We start from the raw sequence: 13309 nt of genomic DNA, 5'->3' as shown, positions 1-13309 counted from the left end.
TATTCTAGAACTAAAGGAAATAATATGTATCGGAAATAGTATTCACTGGATGTTATAAATGACGATCTGTACTAAAAATGGAAAACTTTTACCGTTGAACATTTGCCGAATTTATCTCCTGATGTAATGCAAATATAAAAAAAAATCTTAATCGATGTTGGTAAACCAAACGGATATATGGAAAAGCTCAAACAGTTTGCCTACTGGTAAAACGGAGTGCGAATTTGAAATGATTTGAAACTGATGTCGCTTCGACTTGACTCGATTGACTATTTTATGCCTTGTTCAGACTACGATTGAATAACATGTTATTCGGTACGTGATATTCGCGAGTAACATAATCGTTCACACTGGCAGGTAAGTGATATTGCTTGACAGGTGATATTCAGATATATTCAGATGTAAACATGTTTACAATTCTTCGTCTTTTTCATTTCTATTTTGTTTTATTCCACGATTTCGTACATTAGTGCAATTAGTTTTGGAATGATTTGGTATGGAGTTGCTGATTTTGGAATCCTGAACGTAGCCTGGAATCTACACTGCAGAGTTCACCAGCTGCCAGAACAACAACGTCAACATTTTGCCGGAGATTTAACTCCTGCCCGGTTTTAAACAGGAGACGCCAAGAATGTTGAATGCGAGGTTGAATGTATCTGCTACTGTCGGGAAATTTGAATCCAGGAAGAAATTCCAAAGATTCCGTTTGAAGCTCCAAATCAAGCTGCCGGAGTCCATATTCTGCATGAGTTCTTTTTTATATGCTTCCTCTGGCTTCACTCTGGAGAATCCTTCAAGGAACGTTCGTTGTTGCTCCGAAAATTCCCTGTGGAGATTACGCAAGGAATCTCTTGAACAATTTCTCCGCGAATTCTATCTGGCAAATCCTCCGGCTGTTTCCTTTTGGTAATCCTACAGGGAATCACTATGGGAATTTCTTTCAGAGATTCCTTCCCATCAGAAGAGTCCTACGAAAGGAATTTATTAAGGAACTCCGGAGGAACTGATGGATAAATCTCCAGAGGAAATTCTTGGAGACAAGACCGGAAGGATTTCCTCCCGTAAGGTATTCCTTGAAAAATCCCTGGATGGGATTCCTGGGAGAACACCGGAATTTATTTCTAGAATCCCAAGAGAGTACTCCAGATTCCTTTCGGAGTACTCTTTTGGGATTCTAGAAATAAATTCCGCTATTCTCCCAGGAATCCCATCCAGGGATTTTTCAAGGAATACCTTACGGGAGGAAATCCTTCCGGTCTTGTCTCCAGGAATTTTCTCTGAAGATTTATCCATCAGTTCCCCCCGGAGATTCCTTAATAAATTCCTTTCGGAGATTTTTCCAGCAATCCTTGCCATGGTTCCCTCCAGGAGCTACTTTTCGGGGGTTCGTCCAGGAGTTCCCTCCGGGGATTCCTACTGTAATTGCTTCCGGGAATTCCTCAACAAGTTCCCTCAGCAGGTTTCCCCAGATTCCTTAAGGAGTTCTCTCCGGGGAATCCTCCAAAATTTTCCTCCGGGGATTCCTCCAGGAATTCCCTCCGGCGATTCCTCCAGGAGATTCCTCCAGGGATTCTTCCAGGGGTTCCCTCTGGAGATTCCTCCAGGGGTTCCCTCTGGAGATTCCTCCAGGGGTTCCCTCTGGAGATTCCTCCAGGGGTTCCCTCTGGAGATTCCTCCAGGGGTTCCCTCTGGAGATTCCTCCAGGGGTTCCCTCTGGAGATTCCTCCAGGGGTTCCCTCTGGAGATTCCTCCAGGGGTTCCCTCTGGAGATTCCTCCAGGGGTTCCCTCTGGAGATTCCTCCAGGGGTTCCCTCTGGAGATTCCTCCAGGGGTTCCCTCTGGAGATTCCTCCAGGGGTTCCCTCTGGACATTCCTCCAGGGGTTCCCTCTGGAGATTCCTCCAGGGGTTCCCTCTGGAGATTCCTCCAGGGGTTCCCTCTGGAGATTCCTCCAGGGGTTCCCTCTGGAGATTCCTCCAGGGGTTCCCTCTGGAGATTCCTCCAGGGGTTCCCTCTGGAGATTCCTCCAGGGATTCCCTCTGGAGATTCCTCCAGGGGTTCCCTCTGGAGATTCCTCCAGGGGTTCCCTCTGGAGATTCCTCCAGGGGTTCCCTCTGGAGATTCCTCCAGGGGTTCCCTCTGGAGATTCCTCCAGGGGTTCCCTCTGGAGATTCCTCCAGGGGTTCCCTCTGGAGATTCCTCCAGGGGTTCCCTCTGGAGATTCCTCCAGGGGTTCCCTCTGGAGATTCCTCCAGGGGTTCCCTCTGGAGATTCCTCCAGGGGTTCTCTCTGGAGATTCCTCCAGGGGTTCCCTCTGGAGATTCCTCCAGGGGTTCCCTCTGGAGATTCCTCCAGGGGTTCCCTCTGGAGATTCCTCCAGGGGTTCCCTCTGGAGATTCCTCCAGGGGTTCCCTCTGGAGATTCCTCCAGGGGTTCCCTCTGGAGATTCCTCCAGGGGTTCCCTCTGGAGATTCCTCCAGGGGTTCCCTCTGGAGATTCCTCCAGGGGTTCCCTCTGGAGATTCCTCCAGGGGTTCCCTCTGGAGATTCCTCCAGGGGTTCCCTCTGGAGATTCCTCCAGGGGTTCCCTCTGGAGATTCCTCCAGGGGTTCCCTCTGGAGATTCCTCCAGGGGTTCCCTCTGGAGATTCCTCCAGGGGTTCCCTCTGGAGATTCCTCCAGGGGTTCCCTCTGGAGATTCCTCCAGGGGTTCCCTCTGGAGATTCCTCCAGGGGTTCCCTCTGGAGATTCCTCCAGGGGTTCCCTCTGGAGATTCCTCCAGGGGTTCCCTCTGGAGATTCCTCCAGGGATTCCCTCTGGAGATTCCTCCAGGGATTCCCTCTGGAGATTCCTCCAGGGGTTTCCTTCAGAAACTTCTTCCTTCAAAAGATTCTTCGGAGAATCCATCAAGAATTTCTTCAAAAATTCCTTCGGGAATTCCTTCAAAGATCATTCACAAATTTCTTCAAGGATTCCTTCAGGAGTTCCTTCAGGGATTGCATCAGCAGTTTCTTCAAAGATTCCTTCAGGATTTCCTCTGAGGAATCCTTCAGGAATTCCTCCAAGGATGTCTTCTGGAATTTCTTCAAGGATTCCTTGAGGGATTCCTTCAAGGATTCCTTCAAGAATTCTTTCAAGGATTCCTGCAGGAATTCCTTCAAGGCTTCCTTCAGGAATTTATTCAAATATCTTTCAAAAATTCCTTAAAGGTGCCATTCAGGAATTCCTTCAGGGATTGCATCAGGAGTACCTTCAAGGATTACATTAGGATTTCCTTTGAGGATTCCTTCAAGGATTCTTTCAAGAATTCTTTAAAGAATTCCTTCAAGGACTTCTTCAGGAATTCCTTTAAGGATTCTTTCAGAAAATCCTCCATGGATTCCTTCAGGAATCCTTTTAATGATTCGTTCAGAAATTCTTTCAAGGATTGCTTCAGGAATTCCTTCAAGGCTTCCTTCAGGAATTTATTCAAATATCTTTCAAAAATTCCTTAAAGGTGCCATTCAGGAATTCCTTAAGGGATTGCATCAGAAGTACCTTCAAGGATTGCATTAGGATTTCCTTTGAGGATTCCTTCAGGAATTCCTTCAAGGACTTCTTCAGGAATTCCTTCAAGGATTCTTTCAGAAATTCCTCCATGGATTCCTTCAGGAATTCTTTCAATGATTCCTTCAGAAATTCATTCAAGGATTGCTTCAGGAATTCCTTCAAGGATTTCTTCAGGAATTCCTTCAAGCATGCCTTCAAGGAATTCTTCAAGATTCCTTCAGGAATTGCTTCAGATATCCCATCAAAAAGTTATCCATGAATGCTTTCGAAAATTCCTTCACGAATTTCAACCAGGAATTCCTTCCAGGATTCCTCCTGGAATTCCATCGAGGATTTCCCAAGGAATTTCTGCAAGGATTCATCTAGAAATTCTTTCACGGATTTCTACAAGAATTCCTTAATTTTTTTTTCATTCGAAGATTTCTCCAGGAATTCCAGTAAGCACTTCTGCAGGAATTCTTTCAAGCATTCCTCCAGAAATCCCTTCTATGATTCCTCCAGGAATTCCTTCACATATTACTGCCGAAATTCCTTCAAAGATTCCTCCAGGAATTGCTCCAAAGATTTCTTCAGGAATTCCTTAACGAATTCCTCGAGGACTACCTTCAAGGATATCTCGAGACACTCCTTCAAGGATTCTTCCAGGAATTCTTTCAAGGAGTTCTCCAGGAAATCCTTCAAGGTTTCCTCCAGGAACTCCAACAAGGATACCTCCAAGAAATCCTCTAAGGATTCTTCCCTAAATACCTTCCAGGATTTTTCCAGTAATTCCTTGAAGGATATTTTCAGAAATTGCTTCGGTGATTCCTCCAGGAATTCCTTTGAGGATTTCTCCAGGAATTGCTGCAAGGATTCCTCCAGGAATTCTTTCAATGATTTCTACAGGAATTTCTTCAAGGATTCCTCCAGAAATTCCTTCTAAGATTCCTCCAGGAATTCGTTCAAGTATTCCTCCAGAAATTCCTTCCAGGATTCCTTCAGGAATTCCATCGAGGATTTCCCAAGGAATTCCTGCAAGATTCCTCCAGGAATTATTTCAAGGATTTCCCCAGAAAAACTCCGCCAAAGATTTCGTCAAGAAATCCTTCTAGGATTCATCGAGAAATTCCTTGGAGTATATCTTCAGGAATTGCTTCGAGGATTCCTCCAGGAATTCCTCCGAGGATTTCTCCAGGAATTCCTGCAAGGATTCCGAATTCTTTCAAGGATTTCTACAGCAATTCCTTCAAAGATTTCTCCAGGAATTCGTTCAAGTGTTCCTCCAGAAATTCCTTCCAGTATTCCTCCAGAAATTCCTTCCAGGATTCCTTCAGGAATTCCTTTGAGGATTTCTTTAGGAATTTTATCAAGGATTCCTCCAGGAATTCCTCCGAGGATTCCTCCAGGAATTCCTCCGAGGATTTCTTTAGGAATTCCTTCAAGGATTTCTCCAGGAATTCCTTCGAGGATTTCTACAGGAATTCTTTCAAGGATTCCTCCAGAAATTCCTTCAAGGATTCCTCCAGGAATTTCATATAGGATTTCTGCAGGAATTCCTTTAAAGATTCCTCAAGCAATACTTTCAAGGTCTCCTCCAGGAATTCCCTTAAAGATTTTTCCAGGAACTCATTCAAAAATTTCTTCAGGAATTCCTTCAAGAATTCCTCCAGAAATTCTTTCTAGGATTCCTCCATAAATTCCTTCAGAGATTCCTCCAGGAATTCCAGCGGGGATTTCCCCAGAAATTTCTGAAAGGATTCCTCCAGGAATTGCTTCAAAGATTTCTCCAGGAAATCTTTCAAGGATTCCTCCAGAAAATTCTTCCAGAATTTCTGCAGGAATTCTTTGGAGTATTTCTTCAGGAATTCTTTCAAGAATTTTTCCAGGAATTCTTACGAGAATTTCTCCAATTATTTAAAGGATTTCTACAGGAATTCCTTCACGGATTCCTCCAGGAATTCCTTCAAAGATTTCTCCAGAAATTCCTTCAAGGATTCCTTCAGGAATTCCTTCGAGGATTTCTTGAGGAGCTCCTTCAAGGATTTCTCCAGGAATTCCTTCACAGTTTTCTTCAGGAAATCATTCGAAGATTTCTCCATGAATTCCTCCAAGGATTCCTCTAGGAATTCCTTCGAGGATTTCTACAGGAATTCTTTCAAGGATTGCTCCAGAAATTCCTTCTAAGATTCCGCCAGGAATTCGTTTAAAATTTCCTCAAGAAATTCCTTTAAGGATTTCTCCAGGAATTGCTTCAAAGGACGGAGTTCGATTTTTTCAAATGTGATAAATAAAAAAATGACTACTACAAAAAAAATGTTGTATGGGTGATTATCACAAAATAAGTCAAATTTTAAGAAAAAAATATTGAAAAAAGTTTTTTTCTGGAATTCCTGCAAGGATTGCTCCAGAAATGCTTTCAAAATTTTCTCCTAATGTTTCTTCGAGGATTTCTCCAGGAATTACTTCGAAGATTTCTGCAGGAATTTCTTCAAGGTTTTCTACAGGAATTCTTTCAAGGATTCTTCCTGGAATTCATTCATAATTCATAATTCCTGAAAAAATCTTCGAAGGAATTCCAGGAGAAATCTTTGAGGGAACTATTGGAGGAATCCTTGAAGGGATTATTGAAGGAATCCTTGAAGGAATTCCTGGAGAAATTTTTGAAAGAATTTCTGGAGAAATCCTTGCAGGAATTCCTGGAAGAAATTTTACAGGAATTCCTGGATAAATCCTCAAAGGAATTCCTGGAGAAATCCTCGAAGGAATTCCTGGAGAAATTTTTGAAAGCATTTCAGGAGGAATCCTTGCAGGAATTCCTGTAGAAATCATTGAAAGCATTCCTGGAGGAATCCTTGCAGCAATTCCTGGAGAAATCCTTAAAGGAATTCCTGGAGGAATCACCGAAGCAATTCCTGAAAATATCCCCCAAGGAATTATTGGAAAAATCCTGGAAAGAATTTAGGGAAGAATCCTTAGAGGATTTCTTGGAGGAATCCTTGGAGGAGTTCCTGGAGGAAACCTTGAAGGATTTCCTGGAGAACTCCTTGAAGGAGTGTCTCGAGATATCCTTGAAGAAATTCCTCGAGGAATTCGTGAAGGAATTCCTGAAGAAATCTTTGGATCAATTCCTGGAGGAATCTTTGAAGAAATTTCGGCAGTAATTTGTGAAGGAATTCCTGGAGGAATCATAGAAGGAATTTCTGGAGGAATCCTTGAAAGAATTCCTGCAGAAGTCCTTAATGGAATTCCTGGAGAAATCTTCGAACGAAAAAAATAAGGAATTCTTGTAGAAATCCGTGAAAGAATTTCTAGATGAATCCTTGCAGAAATTCCTTGGGAAATCCTCGATGCAATTCCTGGAGGAATCCTGGAAGGAATTCCTGGTTGAAATTCGTGATGGAATTTTCGAAAGCATTCATGGATAGCTTCTTGATGGGATATCTGAAGCAATTCCTGAAGGAATCTTGAAGAATTCCTTGATGGAATTTACGGAGATATTATCATTTCAGTTTCGTGGGTACCCGGGTACCCTGCCGGCATTCTACGGATGTTTTTTTGCTGGCGACACAACGGTTAAAGAAATTCTTGTAGACATTCCTGCAGGTATCCCTGGTACAGTTTCTGCAGGGTTTATTGAAGGAATTCCTGCAGGAATCATTGGCGAAATTTTTAAGGCAATCCTTGAAGGAATTCCCGAAAGAATCCTTAAAGAAATACCTGATGGAATCCTTGAAGAAACACTGGAATGAATTTCTAATGGAATCTTTGAGGACATTCCCAAAGAAAACCTTGATGGAATTCCTGAAGGAATCTTTGAAGGAAATACTGAAGGAAACCTTGAAAGAAATCCTTAAGCAACCCCTGAATAAATACCTGGAGGAATAATCGAAGAAATACTTCTAGGAATCCTTGGAGAAATTCGTGAAGGAATCCTTGAAAAAATCTTAGAGGAATCATTGAAGAAATTTTTGAAGGAATCCTTCATGAAATTCCTGAAAGAATTCCTGAAGAAATTCCTGGAAGAATCCTTTAAGGAATTCCTAAAACAAAAAAACTTTGAAGGAATGCCAGGAGGAATCCTTGAAAGAATTCATGGAGGAATCCTTGAACGGATTCTTGGAGGAATCCTTGAAGGAACTCCTTGAGAAATGCTTGAAGGAATTCCTGGAGGAATCCTCGAAGGAATTCCTGGAGGAATCCTCGAAGGAATTCCTGGAGGAATCCTTGAAGGAACTCCTGGAGGAATCCTTGAAGGAATTTCTTAAGGATACCTCAAATGAATTCTTAAAGAAATCCTCGATTGAATTTCTGAAGGAACTCCTTAAGAAATCTTTGAAGGAATTTTTAAAGAAATTCATAAAGGAATCCTACTCTTCAAAAAATCCTCTAGAAGTTTCTTCTGAGAATTCTGTCCGAAGTTTTTTTGTATTCGAACTAGGAGTTTCCTCGGGGGATACCTCCACAGGTTTAATTTGGGAATTTCTCTGGGGATTCCTCCACGAGTTCCCTCCGGGGATTCTTCCAGGAGTTCCTTCTGGAGAAATTCACAGATGCTCTTTCTAGACTTGCTAGAGCAATCACAAGAAGAATCTCTGGATGTATATTTGCAGTAGTTCCCTAGGTAGTTCCTGATCGAATGCGTAGAATAATCCACGTAAGTCATAGCGAACATCACCGGCTCTTTCCGATTTTGCGGAATAACCGCAGCGGAAGAATTTTGCAAAAAAAAAAAATACTACTTTCGGAGCACAATCTTCCTGATTCCTTTTCGGTCAAGGAAAACAACAACAAAAACAAACTTTCCAAACGACATTTCTGTCAAATTTCCGCAGGGTTGCCAGAAATTCGACATTCGAGCAGCAAATTCGAGCAGTTGTATCATGTTATTCGCGAATAACATGTTCAAAAAGGTGATATTCGGCTGTCAAAAATGTATGGGAATATCACGTTGAAAAACATGTTATTGGGTGAATATCACCAAAACGGTGAATAACATGTTATTCGAGCGTAGTCTGAACATAGCATTACGATAGTGTTACACAAAGATCAGTGATGTTATGAAATAATGAAAATGTATTGCAAAGAATCAACTTTTAAAAGAATACTGCACATTCAAACATACATGACACGCATATACTTATACAATATACGAAATAAAAAAGCGTAATTATTAGTCAACAAAATTATGATGGAACTATTTTTGGTAGAACTAAAAGAAATCTCCCACCCGTTGGCGTTGCTATCTTCGAAATTGAAAAAAAAAAATGATAATTCAAAATGATAATTTCAACGTGTACCGAGCAAATATGACGCCACGTAATCCATTATCGCTATTGAAATCGTGACGTCATGCTCGTTTGGCTACACGAACTGACAGTTCGTTTGGCTACAGTTGTCTTCGCCTCCGCGAGTCTATGGAATATATAGTGTCTACATAGGCGCCAACTTGTGACGTAGTTGGGGGGGCGAAGCTCTCCAAAATTGGACAAAATTCATCTTTTTTTAGCTCAATGCACTAGTTTTCACGTAAATATGCCTAAACTAGATGAACTCGTCGAAATTTTACGAATTTGGTTGATTTTGAGATGCCTCGCCCCCCCAACTACGTCACAAGTTGGCGCGTATGAGTGTCTATATATAAAAATGCAGTGGCATACGTGGGACCGCGCATAACTCGCGAACGGAGGGTCCGATTTGGGTCGTCTGAGTTTTGTTCTGTTAGTTTTCACCCAAGGAAGGTTTATGAGGCATAAAACATAAGGGAAAATTAAAAGTTTTTGGAAATTGGATTTTCGTACATTTTGAACGAGGACTTGGGCTTGGCTAGGGACTTGAAACGTCAAAAAAACGCAGTAGGCGAAACAAAGTTTGCCGGGGACAGCTAGTAGTGTCTATATATCTGACGTCATCATTTTTTCTCTTTTTTCTCCAAGGATTGATTTGTTTTCTCATTTTTTTTCCTCCCAGCCACTGCGTACAATAGGCTGAACTTTTGTGGTACATATGTACCGTTTTGATATTCGCATCTAGCCAGTTAATAACCATGTGTCAAGTAATCAGCTACTGCCACGACGCGTCGTCTCCCAGTCTTGTGCAATGGAATTGATAAACTCCAAGACCTTCCCAGGTTCTGCAGACCAGATCTCACTGGGTTGCAAGCAACCACTATTTAGAAATCTTTGCCTGCGCGTGTATAAAGCAACTGCAAAGCAGATGTTCCGAGTGTAGGATTAGAGATTGGGTGTAGAACAAAATATCGATATTCAAATTTATACTGTATTACTCTGAAGTAGAACCGCCCAATGCTACATCAGTAGAGCGATCGTCAAAAACGAAGGGAAAACTGAAGAAAGCGCAAACTACAAAACAGCAAGCATCGCGCGCTCGGATCAGTTGATTGACGAATGCGGTAAACGACGGACCGATCGGGAAGCAGCAGACTGCCGTCTGTCTGGAACAGCGGTTTTGAAGAGTTTCCTTACTGCGGCCGGTGAAGTGGTACAAGAAAAGCTGCTGCGGTCACGACACCGAGGTTTCATGTTCCCTATTACAGAAACGACAGATATCACTCTGAATATGGCTTTGAATATTTTTCAAGTGATACACCTGCTCGGGCAGTGTCCAGTTACTAGGCCAGTGTATGTACATAGAGCTCTCTTGTTGAGCTCTAAGAACTTTTTGGTTTTATAAGCATTTATGGTGTTATAAATCGTTTTGACTGATTGCAATTTTTGACATCCATCCAATTGGATATCACCTTCTGCTCAGCCCAGCATTTCAGGTATAGTTTTATTGTACAGTTTGATATACCGCAGAATGGTTCTGGGCCAGCAAACTGTAAATTGGAACCACTTTTATCAAGCTCGTCTGCCATTTCATTCCCTGCAATGCCATAGTGACCTGGAACCTTGCCTGGAACCCAGTATAAGTTTACTGAATTCCCTTGGCACAGCCTGCGCAGTGAAAGAATGCATTCCCAGACAAGCTTTGAAGTACATTTGTAAGCTCCTCCTCTCCTCTTCTTGGCGTAACGTCCTCACTGGGACAAAGCCTGCTTCTCAGCTTAGTGTTCTATGAGCACTTCCACAGTTATTAACTGAGAGCTTCCTCTGCCAATGACCATTTTGCATGTGTATATCGTGTGGCAGGCACGAAGATACTCTATGCCCAAGGAAGTCAAGGAAATTTCCTTTACGAAAAGATCCTGGACCGACCGGGAATCGAACCCGTCACCCTCAGCATGGTCATGCTGAATACCCGTGCGTTTACCGCCTCGGCTATATGGGCCACATTTGTAAGCACACAATGTTTTTAATGCAGCTTGACTATCTGAGAAAATACAAATGTTTGCATATCTGTATTTTCTCTCAAGGCAGATATTTGCACATTTCAAAATAGCAAGAATCTCTGCTTGAAACACCGTAGGATAGTGTCCCATGGCCACTTAAATTTGTATTCCAGGGTCGTAGATTCCTGCTCCCGTTTTTATTCCAACTTTTGAGCCATCTGTATAGAATTTGATTGATCCTTGACGAACAGTGGGACCTCCGACTTCCCGATCTGCACGAGTTGTTTAGTGCAACTTGTAAGGAACATCATGGTTCTCCACAGGTTTCATCCAGTCTTTAATCATTTTCATTACTGGCCTATTTTGGAAGTATTGTGAAAAGCTCAGGTGACCTACAAGATCACCTGGCATAAACTTTTCAACTGGTTCAAGTCTCAGCAATTCCTTTTCTGCTTCTAATTGCACGTACTCGTGCAAAGGTAGCAGATTGAGAATCGCATCTAAAGCTTTTGATGGAGTGTTTCGCATCGCTCCTGTAACAGCAATGGACGCAAGACTAGACGCAAGACGTTGAACTTTCGCAAGCTTTGATTGCGTGGTAGCCTCTTTTGTGTTTGGCCACCAGACAAACGAAGCATACGTCACTTTTGGGCGAATTATGGCAGTATAAATCCACATTATCATTTTTGGTTTCAAGCCCCACTTCCTGCCAACAGTTTTGGAGCAAACGTTTTCACATGGAAACGTTCCCGTTGAAATGAAAAAAAATGGGTATCTTCTGCTGCTGCTTGAGAGAGAAGGGTGATAGGGTATGTGTTCCATCATTAATCTCACGCTCCCATATTCATCCTATTCGAAAACAAGCGATTACGGCACCGATTGATTCCGTTCTTTTTGTTTTTATGGGTGCTTACTTCTAACAAAAAATACAAAAATAAGAAACAAAACAAACAGCACTTCATTCCTTTGTTTTTCGTAGGATGAAAATGGGAGCCACATGCTTAAGAAGGGAACCAATACCCTATATGGTGATATACTCTACTGGACATATCCTTTTCTAACCGGAAAATCCGCAACGGATGTTGACGACGGGGCACTTACACTCCGTGTGGTGTTTCTGTCAGCTGCCGCGACGATCACTTGGCGACGACGACGACGACGATGATGGTAATCACACCACATCAGATGCACGGTACCGTTGCGAAGGGAGACGGTATTCGATTCCGCGTGTGCCGATCAACAGGCAAGAGAAACGCACTGAATAAACTGTCGACGACCGAAACTACTTACTGATACTCGGAGGATTGAGTGGTAGATAATTAAAATCGATTGGTCCAAATCGAATATGGGAGCAATCAACTGGCCTTCCTAGATCCGGTCAAATTCTTTCGCATTCGAAGACGTGACTTAGTCGGATGAGGAAAAGTTGATCGCAATGCATTTATATTTTTTCTAGACTCATGCCAAAGTTACTCGCATTCGGAACCGTGGCGTACCAGAGTGAGAAAATAAATGCTTGCCCACACTTGAATCGGTGTCAAACTGGCCTTTTCAGACTCTTGCCAAAGTTACTCGCATTCGGAACCGTAGCGTGCCAGAGTGGAAAAAGTTTGATCGGTTCAGTATGATTTAGACTCCTCGATTCTAAATACTAAGTAACTCTTTTCAAAGACTTAAATTTTCCAATCAAGCTCCAGCCAACTCCTTTCGCATTCGAAGGCTTGGGTAATAGGAGGGATTAGAAAAGATTAAGCTTCTCAAAGTGCTTGGTAAGAAGGATTTCGAGTAGCAAGTGAATGAGCGTTCTGTAGCTTGTGACGTACAAGGCAAAACTGCTACCGTCTTTATTGTTCGATCGCTTTTTATACTATCGTCCAGACATTATTCGCACCCTCTTTTTACATGTTTTTTCCTGATTCCTACGTAAAGCATATTAATTATATGTGTATCGTCCAGAAACTATGCTCACCCTCTTTACATCATTAATTAACTCATGATTCATCAAAATTCTAACTTGTATACAAACAATCCTGCAATGAATCTTTCAAACAAGTTTTGCTTACAAGTTTTGCTAACAAATAATTAATCCCTGATCAAAACCTTTCCTAGTACTTTGACCATTACAATACATTGGGGTTGTGTTCTTGACTTTACGTTAGTTGTGAGCATAGATAGTTGATTACAATTTTATATCCTACCGGTGCATGTCTGGAACTAACAATTACAAATGGCGTAGCTTGTATTCTAGTTCCATGAATTTCACAATGTTGCGTAATTATAAATCATGCTTATGTGTAAGTGCTATCCGATTGCGCAACATTAAATCCGATGGTGAAATTCCATACCGCGCTTGCGCATTTACGCTGTGAAACCGTGAACATACTTGAATATGATATCAGTTTCTAATATGAATTAGAATGATTCATCCCCATGTATGCTATGAGTATGCGTTCCGGGCTAATCGATTACTACGCACGCGCAGTTTGTTCCGTTCTT

This window comes from Aedes albopictus, chromosome 1 (assembly GCF_035046485.1).
Source record: "Aedes albopictus strain Foshan chromosome 1, AalbF5, whole genome shotgun sequence".
Classification (NCBI taxonomy): Eukaryota; Metazoa; Arthropoda; class Insecta; order Diptera; family Culicidae; genus Aedes; species Aedes albopictus.
This window is presented reverse-complemented; position numbering follows the sequence as displayed.